The following is a 21533-nucleotide window of genomic DNA, read 5'->3' as shown; positions in this document are numbered from 1 at the left end:
CAGTCAAAATGATAGACAGTTCTCCTTCAGTTGAAATAAGATATTTCTTTTTTCAGATATTTGACAGTGATATTTGTCTGCAACGCACCCATTTTTTTTGCTTTCCCTCTAACACAAGGTTGAACTCTCCTGTATGTATTACTGAGAAGACACATGTAAAATAAACATTTGATATATATATATGCGTGTGCATAGTGTACTTGCTTTGTCTTTCCATCCCTAACACAGATCTTAAACCTAGCTCATATCCCTTCAAGAAAATTAGAATAGGAGCATAGTCTAGAATCTGATAGTCTTGTTTGACTACCAGTAGTAGATGTAGGATGTATAGTTCTAACAAGAAATAGAATAAAACGTAAAACTATTTACACATGTAAGGCAAAATTTTCTTTTTCCACAAGAGTTATCTTATGAAAAATAAGAACTAATAAAAAAAATTACAGTTGAGTGAAGCAAGAGAGTTGAGATGTTTTTTTATTCATTGGAAGTTCCACTGCAGAGAAATCAGAAAGTTCTATTTTTTTTCTTTAATTTGGAAGTTCTTACAGTATAATCCTGGGAAAGGCCAGTTGCTAACTGCTGACTCTGCAAGTCTCCCCTCACCCTGTTGGTCAGAGTGATCAATGAAATTGACAAATGGCACAGAATGCTGAGTCAGCCCTACAGAGATTTAGCTCAGTGAAATTTCACACACTGAAGAGTCAAAGCTTGAAAGACAGAAATAAAACCCACTGACTCAGAGTTGTCTACGGACAAGGAAGGAAAGAACAGAACAGTAAGGCAGCAAAGGACACAAAGGGCACATGGATGGGTGGGGAAGTGCAAACCTTTTTATTGTTCATAATTTATGGTCTGTTAAAACTGTTGAAGCACATGAAGATTAGGTTCATCACAAAGACAGAAGCACTAAGAGGATGGAGGAATAAAGCAAAGCATTAGAACTGCTTGCTTGTGGAGTTCTCCTCAAAGGAGAGACCATGACAAAGGACATAACTTTGTTCTGCACCCAGACAGCTTTGCTGCAAATAGTCTTTACAAACTTCTAAACTGGTAGGAGCAGAAGGTCTGACTTCAGACTTGTTCTAAGCACTGGATATATAACCTAAGCTCAAGATTCTCTAAGAACTGTGAGAAATTAGTCCAGCTTCATCCTAGAATTTTGAGCTGATGATCTAAAGTAAATTTGCCAGTTTAGGAATCAGAGACTGTGTTGGCAACAAACAAGGAAAAGGAACATCACCATGATTAACTGTGATATCAGTACTCTGCTTCTCATTACAAGTTACCAACAAAACTAACATATTTTGCCCCTTCTGTTTCAAAGAGTCTTTTTCCACTTACCTTTCATTTAGTCACAGAATATTCTGCTTTTCTTTTGACATTTCCCCCACAACTTTTAATTTCCCCTATCACTAAATGATAGAAATGAAAACCTCCTTTGTAACATTTGTCATTTTTAATGCACTTTTCATAACTCCAGGCAAGTTATACCTCTTATCATGCTCTGCTCATTACCTTGCTAGTGGAGTTCTAAATAAAGTGCCCGCAAAGACCCTTGTAAGCCATACAATTTTCTCTCTAGCTTTTCCAGCAACTTGGTCTGCAGTATCAGAGTTATCTTTAACATTCATTAGGAAACAATAAGGCTGAAATCTTCTCACCTAAAGCTAGTCACATATGTTGCTTGAAAGCTTATTTATTTACCAAGTCCCAAGAAATGTCTTCTCCAACCTTAATTTAAAATATCTTCACAAACAAGTAAAAGACCCTCTCTTCCTGCAAAACACAGTATTCCAGTCTTCAGAGAGATAACCGAACTCAAGGCAGCCAAGATCACATATCTCTACGTTCCAAGACAACTGAAATTTTAGAAGTCATAACTTATTTTATTTTTTAAGATAAGCATCCCATCAATCCCTGAGATAACATTTGCTTACAGCAGCCCTTTTAAAAATCTCATACTTTCCTGAGAATAGCAAGAGTGGTGATCAATTGAGTTAGAAAGATGCCTGCCATAATTTTAGATAAATTACCTCAGCTCCATTCAGTTACTGCAACACATACACTCACAATCACAAATACATCAAACTAAGTTCTCAAATGGGCTTTAGGCTCAGCATGACTATCAGATAGCTCTGTCATAACAGTTTATATAACTGAAAATAATTCTAAATCTGTGCCTTGTTTTGCTTTGAAACACACTTGGTAATAGAATTTCAGCATATTTTTTAATGTTTACAACAGAAATTTTCAAAACCAAACGTTAAAAGTTTGAGGCAGTTCCAAATTCATGAAGTGGGCTGTGCATTACAAAGACACTTTGCAGAGAAAAATATTGAAGTCATCTTAGCAATAGTTTTCCTTTCAGGTCAAATACACTTCTTTAGAAGCTGCCAGAAGCTTCAGACAGTAGCTTGGAATTTTAAACCTTCTAAACACAGATAACAAATATCAAAAGAAACATTCACATTGTTGGAGTACATGGAAAGCTTAAATATTTAAGATGACTTAATCACATATCCACTTCTAAAACATCATACCTAGTCCATTTCTGCAACTGTTTTAGCATGGAAAAAGATCTTAATAGTAATAATTATCTTCTCTTTGAAATGATATTTGGAGAAAAGAAACACAAATGATGGTAGTTGATGGTCATATCAAAGTCGGTCACAAAAGATGCTTTGTGCCATGATGATGCGTTTAAATAGTAGCATATTCCAAAAAGTGCTCAGAATAGTGAAGTGATAACCAACATTACTGAACTACACAATGTGATTTGTAGTGCTCTGTCCCAAAATTCATTTATGACAGCTGATCGTATGGCTTTGTTCACACTTAGTTTCTCTTGTCTCCAGTGCAGCAGCCAAAAAAATTCTTCTTTCAAGGTGGTTTAACAACAATATAAAAAACAGTGAAAAAGTACTTCAGATCTGGACTTGTTAAGATTTGATGTAGAGAAAAAAAATTAAGCAGTATTAAGAATTTTCCAATTAGAAATAGGCAGAGACTCTTCTCCTTGCTTATTACAGTTCCCCCTCCTCCTTAAAGCTATAACGCACAATGAAATTACAAAATCCAAAGAATCACATTACCTGCCTCAGAAAAAAAAAATCATGTAAAGGATGAAAAGAAGCCTCACCATGCTCTAAACTGTCCGTTTCGAGTCTAGTCCTAATAATAAGGCAAACAAGGAGTCGACATCAAGTGTTCTGCTCAAATTATACCCAACCAGAAGGAAGGCTGTTTTGTCTTAGTCTCATCTTCCTTCCAGATTATAAAAACAAATGACTAGAGAAAGAAAAATCCAATGTTTATCTATCTCAAGATAGCCCTTTATAACAGCCTCTGTTCTTCCCACTCTCTCATTGAATAGGCTACAATGATGATGTTTTGTATTAGAAACTAAGCCTAGATGTTCTACAGAAAATATCCTCCTTTCTTTCCTTATTGTTTTGAAGACAGCTTTCGTCTTTTTATTTTTTCCATGAATCTTATGTCATTAAAAAAAAGTCTTCTGAAGTTCTCACACGCAAGAAAAAAAATCTGGATACTTACGTTGAAGGTTGTGTGACAAAATGTATATTAAGTTGTGTCCCCAGAGATATTCAGTCATTGCACTTGATTTTATTAGTGTTCAAGCTTAGGTTGATAAGTTTCTGATTAACAAAGCATCTGTTCTGCATCACAAAACAACTGAAGAATACCCTTCTAATACCAATGAATTGTGTCCAAGAGTTAATTACTGTGTGACCTTCGATCACGTTTGCATTTTAGGACTAGAAGCACATATTTTAAACTTGAAGAAATTTAAAAGTGAGAGAGTCTACCATTAAAATAATACCTATGACATGGCATGCATTCATATAGTACTACATGTTTCAGAGTCTGATGAGGAGAGGAAAAAATAATCAATAGAACAGTTTCATAATAATCCAACATACAAGCATACAGAAACATAGAATCACCAAGGCTGGAAAAGAACTCCAAGATCATCCATCCAGTCCAACTGTTCACCTATCGCCAATATTTCCCACTAATTCACATTCCTCAGAACATCTAAACATTTCTTGAACATCTCCAGAGATGGTGATACAACAACCCCCCTGGGCTGCCCATTCTAGCACCTGTCCACTCTTTCAGAGAAGAATGTTCTCTTAACATCCAATTTGAATCTCCCCTGGTGCAACTTGAGGCCATTCCCTCTTGTCCTATTGCTAGGTCAGTTCAGATCTAAGCAAACTTAGTAGCAAGTTAAAGAGAATTTTTATAACCTCCCTTCTATGAGGTCCTTTGAAAAACACTTCTCAGAATTGAAATACCTCAGCTGATATATGCATATATATATATATATATATCTCCATATTTATAAAAACAGCTTCCTCCTAATGGAACTTAAAGGTGTTTTACTGTCTGTCACAATATTCTCTTCTGTAACTGTTACATTATTTCAATTGATGTTACCCAAGTATGTAGAAAACACTAAATCTTACCTTTAATCTACAACACAAAATATACAGCATATTTAGTCTATTAATGCTCTCAGATTTAGAAAATAATTTATAGATACCAACTCAATAGGCGTTTGAAAGAGTACTCACTTAACAGTGTTATCTTATTGGAAATAATACAGGAAATAATCATCAGAAAATATTTCCTATTGCTAGTCTTAATGCTTGTCCACTGTTTTATTCCCACTTTCTCCCTCCCAGCTAATCTATTCATAAAATAGAAACACCACACGTAGAGTTCTTTGTAGCTTAACCATGCTTCTGTCAACTCCAAAAACTCACCTGCCATTGCAGAAACCTCACCAACAAAAGTGGTTTTAAGGCTAAGGTCAACAAAATGTCTGCCTTTTCCCCCTGGTCAGCCCATTCATCACAGCTCTCGTGCCAAGAGCAGATGGAAATGACAGGGGATAGAGGACACTGGAGAGAGCAGGGAAATACAGTCAAGCAAAATGAGTTCACTGCATCCTTTGGACTTCTGTTACCATGAACCAGGCAACAGCCTCAGCTTCACCTTTCATCTCAGCAAGCACTGGTGCAAAGCTAGATGAATCTGTAGCTGGTTGCAAACTGAGGTAGAGTCACAAAATTGTAACTGAGTATACATATTGTACGGCAAACAGGTATACAGATTGTAAGGTAAATAGGTATAGGACCAGAGAGATTATCGTGTTTACGAAGGAGTAATGAAATAAAGAGCTTACCTGTGTCCTGGGCTCACAGAAGGGCTCCAAGGGGAGTGATCTCCAGATAGAGATCCTTCCTCCTTGGGAGTCAGCCCTTAAATGGGGTATAGGAGGGGTGGAGCCTGGCTCTGGTCACTCAGGTGAAATTGCATTCACCTGTGCCCCTGTGGCTGACTCAGCACTTGCCTCAGGTGGTCAATCAGAGGTTCAGGCTGTGATTTAACAGTTCCCATACAACGTATATTACACAAACACGAGAATGTGGAAAGCACACTGTTCACTTGCATCTTTGTTCTGCTACTTGGACATCTTAGAGTGGGAAGGTTTAGAGATACTGTAATAAATTGAACAAGACCAACAACTATGCTGTGTTTGATCAGCAGCTACAGAAATTATTCTGCTTACATCTAACAGGTGCATACCACTTCTCTTGTTCAGAAACCCACATTGGAAGCTTTTTTTTTTTTGATAAATGAAGACACAGGAATTAACACAAAGACAGTGAAGTAGGGTTTTATGAGGAGATAGCTTACTACTTTAATACACACCCCTCACTTTCATCTGGCTTAAGAGCAAGGCCACATTTTCATTGCCCTTACAACTATGAGATGTTGTTCAGAAGAGTTTCAGTATTCTTAGAGTCACACCTCAAGATTACCTTATCCTTTGAGTACATTCCATAGTTATAGCTATACTTCTGTTTCTAGTCTGAACCACTCCATACTTGTCAATATTTTATATTTCATTTTAATAGTGTCAAGAGAAGGTAAAAGACCTGAGTGGGAGCAAAGATCAAAGAAGTCTACATGTAGTTTGTGGTCTTCATGCAGTTCTAAGTGAAATGCAAGTGTCCACACTTCCTCATTTAAAAATCACAGCTTTCACACCTTTTGTCACTTTTGTTTGGTTCACTGTCACCATCCCTGCAAGAGTTTGGCAACCAGAATCTGACAGAAACTGACATTAATGCAGTCATCCTTTGCTTTTCTTACAGCAGCAGCTGTCAGAAGCTATACCGCATTAAGCCAAAGTACTAGTCATCATGAAGCTTTTCTAACATTAAAATTTAAGAATATACCTTCAGAGAGTTTAAAGTAAGTTAGGATTGTCATTTCAGAATAGATAGAGAGATGGACAGATAAAGTACGACAGAAGAAAGTGTTACAACGTTATGTGAATAGGCCATTTAGAAATCTTTGCTTTTATACTCCTGTTCTACAAATTCCAGAAATACTGATGATGTTTCACAGCATTCCAGGTATCACTGATGTACTAATAATATTAAGGAACTTTCTCAGCAAGCACTGGATTGAAATCCTAATTTTAACAGCTCAGAAATTCTGTCAAATACCCCTATCATCTACGTAAGTGTTGTTGCATGGCTTCTTCTCCTCTGACATAACTTCTGAGGACATCAATTTTTATGCCAGTTATGTCCCGTACTGGTCACTCTCTCCTTCAAATTTATGTATACATAGGCCCATTTGCAGATATACATAATTTTCTGATTGCTAGCAGGAAACAGAGCAAAACAACTTGAAAATGGCAACTGAAATTAGCAACATAATGATAAAGAAGGCCAATGGGGGGGGGAGGAACATGGACATGTGAGTTTCTGGAAAAAGTACTCTTTACATCTAGCAGCCTGTAAGAATAAGCTAAAGAAATTCCACAATTTCATCCACTCAGACGACAAAGTACTAAAAATAACGCCAAACAAAAATGAAGTAATAATAAAAGAAAGGAAATAGTAGATTGTCAATACGTCCGTCATAATACTTAATATCTGCTGTTTATTTAACTACAGAATGGATAGAAAGGAAAGCAAGGCCCAGTCTATTCCAAACATTAAAATATACATTTGCATAGCAAGTCCACGTGGAACATGTAACCTAAAGGCTGGAGTCTCTACAACTACAGGAGCTCACACCAATATATATGAAACAATATTTATCAGTAAAGCCAGGTCCCCTCATTTCTTAACCCTTGGCTTTTTGAGCAGTCAAGAAGAGTCAATCACTACTAAATCTGAGGAGTTGTGCTTCTTAAACATAGATAATAAACAACACAACCTACCTGCACCACAGCAGAGCTCCAACATGCAGCAAAATGAGTCAGCAAGATCTTATCAGCTGCTACCACACGCACAGTTGAATAGAATCAGTGCCACCAAATCAGCAATAACTTCATTGCATCAATACTACAACTTTGTGTGCCCCAGAGCTTTACACTGCTTGCATGGAATAAACAAGCCCACTCACAAGGGAGAAATCCCCGCCACTGAAAGTCAGTCCTAAAGAACTGCTTCCAGCCAAGCGGTTTGGGAAGCACCAAACCCACCAACCCTGTAGAGAGGCACCGTTGGTCACACGCCGGGGAGGGACATCTTGGGAAGAATCACAGACTTGTTTCTGGACGCTGAGACACCCTCAGCTTGGGGAGAGGGCGATCGGCATTAAATATCATTAAAGTGCAAACATAAAACACGCAAAACCCAGGCACTCGTTGAGCCTGTTCTTACCCTACTCGCGGTCCACCGAGCGGCTCAGGCGTCGGAGCGGTGCTGACTGAGCGCTGAGGGGACGGCAGGCGGCCGTTAGCAGCCGGCACGAGGCTCCGCGCGCCCCTCCCTGCAGCACGCGGCCTCGCGCAGCTGAGGGCGATCTTCATAATGCCCCCGGGACACCGAGCAGATGCTAACGAGGCGATTCACGCCGGGATTGTTGCTTGTGTTTCCGCCTCAAACTCTTGCACGTTGCCCTTGTGTATATACATATATTGGCATGCATGTGTTTTAAAACATCTGCCCTGACCTGGAGGCTTAAGCAGCAGCGCTGAGGAAGCTGGAAGGGAGCCTGCTCCTGGCTGGATGCAGAAAGAAGCTATCCTGAACTCCTAAAGGCACCTCTGCATTCCATCACTGATTAAAAGGGTGATCGTGGCAGCTGGGCCCCAGCAGTTATAATTAAGCCAGGACCACCTTTGACTTGTACTTAGTAATTAGGATGAGGAGCTGGGTGTGATCACGTGAAGCAGAAACACCTGTGTGAAGGCTGTGTGGGGCTGTGCAGAGCCACGGATTCCTGGTGTCTAACAGATACTGCAAGGAACAAAGGGATAAACCATTCTTTATGGTCGTTATGGGTCGAATAACCATCAGTAAGCATAAATCACAACCAAGGGGAGTTGAGTTAGTCCGTAGCAAAAAGCCTTCTGGCAGTCACAGTAAATAGAGCCTGCCATAGTTACAACATGGAGCAGCCTATCCGACACACAGCCTGCCTGTGTTAGGGCTGCAGCTGAGCTCAGTGACCTCTGGAAAGCCTTTCAGCTCTGTTTTTTACATTCCCATGGGATTGTGTCAACTATTACCACTTTATGGAGCCCCTCATTTCAAGAATGAAAAAATGGTCCTATTGTACAAAGCTCTGGATCTGTATTTTCAGAGAGCAAAGCAAGACACGCTCATAGAGAAAAGAAATAGAATTATCCTAATGATGTCTCTAATGAGAAAAAAATTAAGCATGAATTGATTTTTTTTTTTTTTTTTGGTGGGATTCTGAAACAGTTGAGACTACATTTGAAATGCTCAGAAATAATTTCTCATACACACCAACATTCCCTCTGAATGATTCAGCTGACACTTGTAGAAAGAGCCATTAGCTCAATATAAATAGTACTGGGTTTTGGCATTGTACACAATGCTCTGCATTTCAGCTTCTAGAAATTTCTGACAGCTTCTAGATGGCCATCTTCCCTGGTACGAGCTTTCCCTCTGTGTAGCCCTTGAAACCTATTAGAGGCTCTTCCAGTACAGGCAGCATAGAAGCAAAAAGTGTTTTTGAAGGCAGAAAATGATTCAAACCACGTACAGAGTAAGTAAGGTTTTGTATTTGAAAGAAAAGCCTTTTGATAGTGGATAACCTACTTGTAAAAGCTCCACCATGTAAATCACAGCACAATTTCCTTTTTTTTTTCTAAACTTAGTCTGTTCCATTCAAAGTACAGTTCTGTGCTGCGGTGTACTCTACAGTATCCATGCATATCAAGAAATGGTGACAAGATACAGAGGGACAGCAAGACTATTAAATATCCATCATGCCACTCTGGATCAGGCTTAATGCAATCAGAAACACATGACTACATCAACTTATCTCCTTTGATCAAATGTGATTAAGTAAGTCATTAATTTTCAAGACAAATAAAAAATGCAAGATCATTTTATTATAAATGTAAATGCCTGTCTTCTTAAATGATTTTTTTTCTAAAGGAAGCCCTTCTAATACAGAACTTTGTATACTTCAGAGAACAGTTGTTTTAACATTGGTTTTAATTTTAATGAAACATTATGTATTTGTATGCATGTCTTCTTTCCTTTTTTCTCACACTGCTCATGTTGTCAAGCAAAATTTGTGCATCAGCTTGATCAAGATAATTTCATTATACCATTGTTACCATTATGACTTGGGCAATTAGTAGTTTATAAGAATAAATTTATAGCAATCAGTGATTGAGGCACATTTGCAGTAGTCAGGGTGTAATAAAGCCCAATCAATTTCTTTCATTTAATATGTAGGCTGTGACCCTAGTTTTGATGAGAACTCTTAGCTATTTCATCTTTAAATAAAAAAGAATGTCTGCAAGCAATTATAGTGGTGTGTTAATTGGATATTCCTTTTTATCTTTTATACTACAGAATGCATTGCTAACGAAATCCTTGTTTTCTCTCTCATTCCTTTTCTCTCTCCCTCTCTGTAATGAACTGATATTGACTTTGTGTATTTTGCTAAGACAATGGGCCAGATTTTGATTTTCAGTAGTACTGGTGCAAATCTGGAGTGACTTCTTTAAATTAAATAGAATTATTGAGATTTATGTGCGTCCAACCAAAACCAAAACCCACTCCTCTTTTTCTTTTTTTCTTCTTCTCTCTTTATTTTTTTCCCCCTCGATAACAGAGGTCATGATTCTGCAGCCCTTACAAGGAACTGAATGCTACTTCAAGCTGTGATCAGTTCTTATCTCATATATGAACTGAAGTATGAACTGGTGTGCAGTATTCAAATGGATGATACACAATCTCAGTCTTAGCCTAAGGTTCTTTATGGCATTAATTCCATGCTGACTTAAGGTAACGGTTGGCAGATGAAAGCAGTACGCTTTAGAGGAAGAAATGAGACTCCAGCCTAGGTTCAATCAGCATTACACGTGCCATGTTGCACCTATTTCCTGTTCCATGAAACCACCTACGTCACCGAGCAGGTCCATCAGCTGGGGAACCAGTTTCTACACGGTACTTATGCGGCCATTATTATGTTCAGACAATATGTTTTGTGTCTGGAGCATGAACATCTTAGAAGAGCAACCTTGGACTTTTCCTGATATTTATTCTCTCGCAAAAGTTATTTAAAACACAAGGTAAATTTTCAGTGTTTCCTGTGTTGCCTCAGTATTTCGAAGATGCTTATTTACACATCATACAAATAGGAAAATGAGACACATTTAAAATCTGTTCAGATATTTAATCTGTAGTATTTGTAACCGTGTTCTGCAATAAAATTCTGGAATATTCAGCAAAACTTGATTTTTGTGTTTTAACAGAAGCACAACATACACTGGAAATGTCTGTATTATCTATTTTGCATCATATCAATAACTGTGCAAGTAAGATATTTTACAACAGCAAAAATGTTACTGCTTTTATTTGCCAAATTTTCATGCTTTCTGTCTCTCAAACTGAGGCAAAATTGTTAGTGTAAATTTTCTCATTTGTATCATAAAACTAGAAAACCCTCAGAACAATCAATTGTAGCACAGTCTGATGAAAGGAAAATACTGCTGGTGACTCCAGGGCTCATAGGAACAACAATTTTTATTTAAGTGCCTCCTGATCTATTCGAATGCTTTACTGTACTTCTGTGATTTATCAGTGCTTCTGATAGTTTATTACCTGCAGGCTTCATTTCTAGCATAATCGTAATAAACATTTTACTTGATGTTTTCTGAGGCTGGGGGGTAGAATCCTGAAATCCTTATAATCAAGCAAAAATCCCACTGAAATTAACAGGAATCTTGTACATAAACTCATTGAAGAATGAGGACGCACACAGAAAACTTAGAACTTAGTCCTCCATAAGCAGATTTTAATTGATTATGGGAGGAAAAGATTACTAAAATACAGAAATAAATAAAGAGATCCTCAAGAACTCAAGGGAAACGTTGAAAGTAACCCAGCTCAGGAAAATGAACCAGCAAACCAGGCGAGCAATTCATTATAGGGGAAGGTTCTCTTTCTTCTTGTTTATTGGTTAGAATGATTGTGGTGGGGTGAATTTAAAAGTAAGATAGTTAACAACATGCATGTGTGTGTGTGTGTATGTGTATGTATATATATATATATATATATACACACTCACATATGTTCCGTCTAAAACATTCTTTATGCATACAAGAAAACAGTGATCTTTAGTACTGTGAACTAGATGGCTAAACGTTCTTTTTGGAAGGCTTAATATTCCAACTACCTTCTTATAATTTTGAAGTGGAAAGAAAACATATTTTCTGGATATTATATACCTTCAAAATCATTTTTTCCCCTATGTTTAGAAATCACCAGGCTTTGAATTTTCAATGCTAAAGGATAAACTGTTGAAATTCACTTATATCAGAAGTTTCCTACATAGCTGCAGATGCTTCATAAGAATACACAAGTGGCAGTTGTTTGTGCCTAATGGTTGGTAATATGATGATAAATAATGTTCAGTATATTTAATTTATGAATTTTGTTACCTCCTAAGTGATGCACAGTCTTAGAAGTATGGGAGGTGGGAGGAAAGGTGAGATAAAGAGGAAGAGTACTTTTTAATGATGACAATTTCAATTCTCAGTCCTGACATGCATTTCCTCTGCCTGTTAGAAAGCTGCTTAGTTGAACCAGGCCTCAGTTTCTCCTCTGCAGAAGAGCACTCCCTAAGCAAGCACTTCAGGGTTTCTGTGGTAAGAGGCTGTAAATAATTTTTTGCAACTGCGGCCCTGAATAAAAAGTTATAGCAATATCACATGGGATTGCTAAAGCTATGAAGAACTGTAAATACATCATAATTATAAGCAGCAAAATGACAGTGTTTTCACTTATGCTGCTCTGTAGCTCTCCCATTGCAGTAACAGATTTTAGGATCAAAATTCATCCTGGCTTTAGGATGGTTTTGATTGTTTTCCTTCTCCAATATACTGTTTAGATTTCATTTTTTATTACCATTTTAGACCCCTCTAATCCTTTAATTACCAAATTAGTACTGTAAACACCAATACATAAGGATTGGGTTCCAGAAATTATAATAGGAAAAAAAATCAGAACAATAAAAATGTGGAACATTTTTCAATAATTATTTTTAGACAGCATGTGTTTGCTATCACAGTTGCAGGATAAACTGGGATTGATAAGTGTGTTATATAATAATGTTCCCCTCCTCAGCTACTGCAATACAGAAGTTCTGATATGTAGCCCCAGTTTCTACCACAAAAGCACAGACAGTTTTGCAGCTCTGACTTGAAGACAAGCAAATAGAGCCAGTAGCCATCACTATGGATCACATTACTTTCAGCCTCGAGCTTTAGAGCATGACATACAACGACACGTAGCTTTACACATGACACAGGCAGCCATCTGAACCACAAAATTCCTATTCTGGCACCCAGTGGGACTGGCACATGATTTTGCATAGGCATTTTCAAAGCAAACAACTTATTTACGTTAGTTGTTTTAAAGGTTTACAAAGGAAGCAAACTTCAAGGTGGGAGTAATTCACACTAAAATACTTCTTAAGGGCTTGTGCACTGAAGAGTGCAAACTGTCCCTGCTTAACAGTGGACACACAGAAAAATCCCCAAGAAAACAACTTTGCAGAAACTTCTCTGACTTCCGAGGATTCTGCTTAACAATAAACAAACAAACAAACAAACAAATCCGGTGCACCAACTGATTCTGATGAATTAACTGTAAAATATTTTTAAACTTCAGGGATGCTACTGATTGATTTTGTTTAACTGAAAACATCTGAGACATATTTGTTGCGTAGGAGTAGCCTAGTCAAATATGATCACAAGTATGAACTAATAGGTAACTACTGAAATACCCAAAGGCTTTACAGCATACCGTGAATGTTTCAGAAGGTGTGCTGACTTTGCACGTTTTTTGATATCACATTCTGTTACATGGTAATGCTGACATTATATGAAAAGAAAAGAAAAATGTTAGTCTTTCCTTTTCTCCCTATGGGTAAAATATTGCAATTGAATCATACTGTTTGCCATCACATGCAAAAAAATAATCTTCATCGTGACAGCTTCACACCACGTATAGCAACACCGCCTGCTTCAAAAAGAAAAATTAAAATATTTATTATTTTTCTAATTAAACGTTGCAAACTGAATGGACAATCTCTATAGAAACTGAGCGGGACGGTATGAAAATTCCATGATTTGTATTGGACTTTTGCATTAGTGTAAGCATTTGGAGATGTGCTTAAAAATTGAGTTTAAATATCTTCTCTTGGTGTTACCCAGTTGCCAGAGTTTATTGATTTGAATGATGCTTGTTTGCAAGATGGGGGCAAAAACAGGCTTCTTGTTGTCACAGTTGTTTTGTGCAGCTATTGATGTGATGAAACAATTTCATTTGTGAAATACAGTAAGCAGCAGCTGCTTAATGGAAATGAAATACTTTAAGAAATTGCATGCATAAAATCTTCTAGGTGTTTAAACCTCTGGTCAAATGAGACAATTTATAATGTTAACAAACTTAATTCCAGAACAAGTTGTATCACAATTGGACCTGTCATCGTACTACAAGTAACTGTCCCTCATGATTCATTATGACCCACCCTGGTTGACATGTGCACTGCGTGCAAACAGTGTGTGGAGAGCCAGTCGGGAGAGGGGAGATAACAGAGATAAATCTAAATTCATTCTGGAAGCAGTCACACTCAATGACATATTCACTGACTTCTTCAACAGCTCATTTGATAATGTTCTTTCTGCACTATTCATTTTTCTGAAAGATGAAAGCTGGCTGAAGATCTCATCTGCTCACTGATGCAGGGAGAAGATTTGAAATTAGCACAAAAATAAAAAAAGGGAGGGGTGGGGTGGTGTGAAAAGCAAGCACTTTCTGATTAACAGTTTCTTGGTCCTGACAGGGAAGGCTAAACACCCTGCCTTTTCAGGTCACCTTTAATTAGATATGCATTATAATTCTACAATATGTCAATGGGCTGGCTCTGTCTGGCAGAATTGTGCTTAGAGAAGGGGAAATACATTAATCACAATAATTAATTGCTTGAAGAATGGAAATATTGTTTTCTGCCTCAGCTTGTAACATGATACGTACTTGTATACATTTTTTATCACTGTTCTGCAAAAGGTTCAGTCTAGAAGGTTAATAACATGTTCGTAAGAAGAGTGCAAAATGGTCAGTAATTCTTGGCCTAAATTTCTGTTTCGAATTTCCTTTTTTTTTTTTTAAGTGAGGAAGTAAGGGGAGGAGGAGACAATGCTAATTACATTAGCCAGCCAGAATGTTACATAGTTCATTACTGGAAATGAGAATTAAAACACCAGCTAACTGCTTTTCTCCACTGGTTCTGAAAATATACCACACCTGCTTCTGCTGATTTGACTGACTTGTTAATTACCCAGAAAAATCTGGGTCAGTATTTTATGACCAAATTAGTTACCAGCTAAAGATTACAACCCGCTTGCCAAAAGGAAATTAAGAAGTGTTGCATGAAGGGGGTAAAAATAAAAATGTGATACTTATGGGTCATTTTGGGATATTGCCTTTAGAAAATGCTGTGTTTTCCCTCAAATCTCCTTTAATTTTGTACTAAGAATTTAAAATGCCTGTTAACACTGCAGAATTGTCAAGAAAGTTTACTTGCTCAGAAAAGCACTTGGTAGCCCATCTTTCCATGAGTGAACAGCCACAAAATGTGAATCTGTAACAATGCAAACGCTGCATCAACACTGCTGTATGTGCTCTTGAATGTGGATGCAGAAACAAACTTCTACTAACTCTTGCCTCCATCCTTTCTTCAACTTCTCATTGCAAATACATGTGTGAACATGCACGTTTTTGTGCATGCACGTCCATATGAACATTAGCCAAAAAAAGAAAAGCAGCACTCAGAGCACTACACGCTTATTTATACAAAATGCTCATTTGCTTATTCAGCACTCTGCAGTCTGGCCCACTGTTCAGATGCTATCTTTGCTTGCCCTTACTGCTCAGATGAATCATTTGTTTTTCCTGATCACATCAACTGTCTTCTCCTAATAGATTAATCACTCATCTCCCTATCAAACACACCTTCTTTATATTTTCCAAATTCATAATTTCTCTTAATCAACACCCACTTTTTCTACACCCATCAAAGAGAAGAAAAAGAAGAAGTTGAGAAGGCTGCATTAAGGGAATTCAGTGAGTTATAAACCTACGTGTATATGGTAAACCTGCTTCTTACTTAAATCAGGAAAAGGATATATAAAGAACTAGAGTTATATTCAGAAGTCTCCTTGGCAAAAAGCCTTTAGTACTAGTTCTATTCCTTTATCTGATATGCAAAGATCAAATAGATAGCCCATAGAATAAAGACAATTACAGAAACCAATTATAGACAATTAATGAAACCAGTTCACTTTGTCTTCAGATGGAATAAGTAAATACACAAGTAAAAAGTATAACTTTATAGAAAGAAAATATCAAAAACCGACAGAACCATATGAACTGTAAAATTTCACCTCTCTAGAAAGATGTACGCTCAAGGACAAAAAGAATGACAAGTTATGTATTTTTCTATTCAAAAGAATAACAAATCACATATTAATTAGTTATATTCCAGCTAAATCCAAGATTTCATAAAACAGACATTTCAATAGAATGGGATATGAATTGACAACAATAGTATATAGGAGCACTATAGACTATTGTTGAGCAATGGTTATGAGCAAGATTTAAACTGAACAGTGCCAGTGCCAGTCATTTAAGATTTTTTTTAATTAATGTAATAAATTTTCAGTCATGTTCAAATAATATATCTTTTAGTAATTTTAGGGCTTTTCTTTCTATCTTGCCTACAAACTTATGTTGCCTCATTTTCTGTCTGGAAAATGAGCCTTAAATATTGTCAAGTAAGTTGCTACTGTTCTGAATTCTTGACATACAGGGGAGATTCAGAATCAGAAGTTGGTAGATACTTCAGAAGTCATTGCAAACTCCCAGTGGAATCACAATGAATATTTTTCATACGTAATTGTGAGACAGGATCGGCTTTCGTTCGGTCTCCTAGGTGTTGCCTAGAAGGCTGTGAAAGGGAAAGTGTTTGTGCTGTAAAAAACAACAAAACATCCAAACAACATTTCTATTACGGTAGTTATTCATTTCAGAAAGGAAAGCTGTATGCAAATGTGGCAAGAAAATCTCTCTGTTAAAGGAAGCTGTGTAAAGGACAAAAAAAATAAGGATGTCAGGGAAATTATTTCTTTAAGCTTAGTGGGAAAAAAGAAAAAAAGAAAAAAAAAAAAAAGGAAACTCATCAAAGTATTTTTAAATCTAAAGAAATTCCTAGAACGATCAGAATTAAATAGGAAGAAATTCCTACAAACTACTGGAATTGTAAACAGAACCGATCATCAGGAAAAAAAACATAACTAAAGATCCTGCTGGAATTGCACATGAGAAGTGTAATAGCAGCCAAGGCATAATAAGATGGAGTAGAAAAGTTAAAGTAACTTTTCTAAAGTAACATTTCTAAAGTAAAGTATCTGCAGCAAAATGAGAAAGGAATGAACTGGAGAGGTTGCCTAAAGAGGCCTTTTTACGAGGAATGCATCAGCAGATATGCCTGAAACTGAACAGCCAGTGGAAGAGCTAATAGGAACAAAAATTGTTCCTATTATGAACAATGAACTGAACAATAGTATATTGAATGAAATGAACAATAGTATATTGCCATAAACAGAGTTTGGTGGGCAACAGTCAAGACATTTTTGTAGATCAAAGTCGAGCCTCACAAATCTCTTAGTTTTTGAAGGAGTCAGAGTTTTGATAGCAGCAATCCGGCCCATATATAGTATTCACCTGAGTTGCTAAAGCATTATGAAGTTGGTTCTGTGTATCTATATATTTCAATGAGAGTGAAAGATAGAACTCAATAGTCAGTTTTCACAATGTTCAAGAGTTACCAATGGAATCCTACAGTGACATATGCTTCTTGAAATGCTCCTTAAAGATCTGCAAATAGCTGACAAGTTAGATGTTTACTGACAGTACAAAATTACTCAAAATATATTAAGGAAAAAAAAAAAGAAAGAGAAAGGAAATGGAAAAGTGATCAAAGAGTTGCATAAGTACATTAAAATATGGAATGACTACATGATAAGCTGCTTCATATAGTTCAAGTTGATAAATACAGAGTTATACATATGGAGAAAAATAAAAGTCCTAACTATGCTTACCTAACTGTGCTGGTTGTTAAATTAGTTACTAGGCTGTTAAATTAGCTAGTAAGGAAAGAAAACTTGAAGTCATTACAAATCTGCTCAACAGCAGCTAAAAATACAAATAGAACATTAGGAGTTATTTGGAAGGCATCAGGAGCTTAGGACAGAAAACCTTGCAATGTTACTAAAGAAATCCATGACAATCATGCAATTCTGGTTCCCTCCCATCTCAAGAGTGATATGGTAGAACTAAAGCAGATGTAACAAGGATAAGAGGATGATCAGAGACCTAAAATGATTTCCATTTGAAAAGAAATTAAACAGACTAACTTGCAAGGAAACCATAGACATACACATACGTATGAATGATATGCGGAAGGGAATTGGAAATTGCTGCTCAGTGTAAAGAGTAAGAGATATCCCATGGAATTTTCAGCTGCAAATTTTAAACAAACACAACTTAGCACTTTTTTATATGACATGTAATTAAACTGTGAAACTCATTATTAAAGGATATTGTAGAAGAGCAAAGTATAAATGGCTTTGAAAAGCTATTAGGCAAAGTCATGAAAGAAGTATTTATTAAAGTGTATTAAACAAAAAATACAGCTATAATACCCAGCTCCACTGCAGACTGACAGATACTGGCAGGGAAGAAATGAGGAGTTATCACTATGCACTTTCTGTGTCTTTACACTGTAGTATTATAATGCATCTGCTACATGTGACCATCACAGTCAGAATTAAAAGATTTATTTGATCTTAAGCAGTACAATCATTCATACGAAAGAGGTGCCTTTGCCAAATGTTCATTTTTGTCCTGCATATAGATAACATTAAACCCAGGAAGGAATGGAGAAGATGGAAGAAAAACTCAGCAAAGCAGATTTTCAATAGCATACGTGCTCTCTGGAGCCACAGGTCTCAACCAGAAATGTTAGTGAGAACAAGACGGATGTCTCATCTGAGGTGTGTCATAAAAAGCCAGGAAATAATAACAACTCCTAAAACTTCATCTCTCTTCTTTTCTTATGTCAGTAAGTTAAAGATGCAATAGTATATTGTCACATTAGGTCCACAAATATACTCTCACCAGTATACTGATGACGAAACATGAAGAAAAGTATGATATTCATAATCTAAAGTTGCCATATTATACAGATTCTGCATTAGCTAAGCATTTGAGAGATTTTTGAATGCCATATTACCTGCAAGTACTGTAAGCTGAAAAATGAATGCAAATATCTTTTGACATACTCTGTTATCAGATTCATGGATGAAGAGAACTTGGGAAGAAGGAGTGGAAGCAGAAAACTAGAACTCTTCTAACTTTAACATTGTCAATATAACCTTAAATTCAAGCTATTTTCCTTAAAATGATATTAAACTAATTCTTCCATCTCGCTTCCGGAATTCTAATATAAATATAATATAAACTGACCATACACTAAAAGATACTGTCTAAATCACCATCAGATATGTAATATACATTGTCCATTGCCTCAGATGCATGTAGTATAACCTGTTAACTGACATGAACCCTGGAGTCTGTGAATGTACCACTATGTACAGAAACACAGCCATCTTAATATGAAGCTTGACTGGCTCTTTATTTGAGCAGAACTGTTACTGGGCATGTCAACTGGAGCTAATAAAATTAACCACTCAGCGCCTTGCACAACAAACCTCAAAGCCAGCAAACTTCTGTAGAGATTATTTGACATAGAATCACCAATAACACAGGGTTTGGTTACATATGTTCATAGTATGTACTCAGACTAATAAATTAGAATGTTACTTTATTCTCTTCCGAGCAATAAGCCATTTGCAGAAAATGAGTAAACAGAAACAAACTAAAAAGAAATAAATAAAATTCAGGCCTGAATAGCATTGAAAACTCACATCTTCACTGTGCAAAACCAACAACTCCAGTTCATGGTAGAAACAAAGTTTGTCTTATAATAAATTACTTAAATAACTATATATGTATATAGTTGTATAAATTCATTGTGTATTTGTTGTATAAAGTTGGTATGAAGTTCTTTTACCAGAAAATAACTTCACATGTTTTTTATGCAACAGTCTGATCATTTCGCTCTCATTAATATCAATATAAGAATGTAAATAAAAATCTCACTGTCACATCCTGAAAAAAATGTTATGAAGTAGCTTCCTGCTAAATTAGAGATGCAACACTGAGACCAAGATCTTTTTTTGCTGTAATTCTGATTTAAACTCTCCTACAACGAAGTGAGTTATCTCTGCAATACCTTTAGACTTCTTGTTTCTGTTCTGGATATACTTTGCACTATGTTTCTGTGTCTTATATACAAATGTATTGTGGTGAAATTTCTTCTCTAGAACACGTAGTCACATTTTTAACTTCGCAAAGTATTCCTCTAAGAATTTATTTAAAAATATATATCATCAATCTGAGTAAATAGCATACATTTCTTTCACACACAGTACTTGTCTGTAGCATACCCTGAGTGCTGTTAGTATAGAAGTTAATGAAATATACAAATACAGTCTCAGTGCAATATAGACCTTAATTACTACTCACTTTTGGCAACTGGTAAAGGAATCACCAGCGAAGAAATAACACCATATCAAGAGATGGACTGAAGTAACTCTGCAGTTTTCCAGTTTCAAAAGCAAAAACAATATACCTGCCATACACATTTATTCAGACATGTAGGAGGCTTAAACCAGAAGGAAGAAAGTGCAAGAATTGTTTATTCCAACAGAATTTCAGAATTCTGGAAAGAAAAAGCAGGTTTTGAAGTCTGCATTTCTACAGAATCTACTTTTCCTTATTTCCATATATTTTACCTTTCTAATCTGTAAATTACAAGAGGAAAAATTCAATTTCCATGTTGCTCAGTGTTACAGATGCTGCTGCTATGGAAACTATCCTTCATGTGCCAGAAATAAAGACATACTGTTGAGGAGCAGTAACTGCAAAGCAAAGCAGCATTACTTTTTAATTTTTTTCCATTAGAAGTCTAATATAAATGCCTAAAACATTGTTTCAATTCATTATGCATTCTTCTACTTCCAGTGAACTCTGTAACACTTTTGACTATTGAATGTTGTAAGAGATTTCCACAGAGCTGTCAGCTTATTGTTTGAGGCATACAAAAGAAGACTGTGTAGTGGAGATTAGAAAACATAGAACTCTATAACAACCTGTATGTTTATAAAACTGAAATGACACGTACCTAATAACAGCTCTACTGTGAGACTATGCATAGATAAAAACTAATGTAGTAAATAATAAATGTCAGTGGTGGTTCTGAGCACAAATAACATCTTGGCCCAGTGTGAAGCTCAGAGGCAAGAAGAAAGTGGCATCTCACCCACTGACATTCTGTCCATTCCCAACTTATTGGGAATTATTGGGTTTGGGCTTATTGGGAATTATTGGGTTTGGGCTTATTGGCTCTTTAGACTCCCTTCTCCTCAACTTTAAAGCTGACCACTAGTGTTTCTCGTGTTGCTTTCAATCAGTTTAGTCTTCATCTAATTTATACCATGATAAAATTATAAAACAATTTCCTGGATGAAGAAGTCAGCCCTTAACTACTGGCTGTGCAAATTCAAGTGAGAAATACTTCAATTTTAGTACTGCTCATCTCTACCACCGTTTTACCTATTTTGATCTTGTTTCTGCACAGCATCCCCTAAAACGCTAAGAAACCTCAATGAGAGAATAGAGATGTGACCTCAGTTTTTTCAGATGGTCTTAGAAGGCTGGAGTAAGTTGGAAGCAGTGCAGCTCAGAAATGTTCCACAGGTTTGTGTAATAAATTTCTCCAAAGAAAAACAGCTGAGTGTAGGA

General features: G+C 36.5%; 1 long non-coding RNA gene across 9 annotated transcripts in view; it reads right to left on the bottom strand.

Moving 5' to 3' along the window:
* LOC107053383 overlaps positions 1-21533 on the bottom strand; it is a 322875-nt gene that overhangs the window by 221293 nt on the left and 80049 nt on the right. The window contains exon 1 of one of the 9 annotated variants that reach the window (XR_005860126.2): positions 7716-7912. The exons of the other annotated variants lie outside the window; for them this stretch is intronic. This is a non-coding gene — a long non-coding RNA (uncharacterized LOC107053383). Of the gene's footprint in view, positions 1-7715; positions 7913-21533 lie in introns of those variants that run through there. 9 annotated transcript variants of the gene reach the window in all.

The sequence above is a fragment of the Gallus gallus genome, chromosome 5, assembly GCF_016699485.2.
Source record: "Gallus gallus isolate bGalGal1 chromosome 5, bGalGal1.mat.broiler.GRCg7b, whole genome shotgun sequence".
Taxonomy (NCBI): domain Eukaryota; kingdom Metazoa; phylum Chordata; class Aves; order Galliformes; family Phasianidae; genus Gallus; species Gallus gallus.
This window is presented reverse-complemented; position numbering and strand designations above follow the sequence as displayed.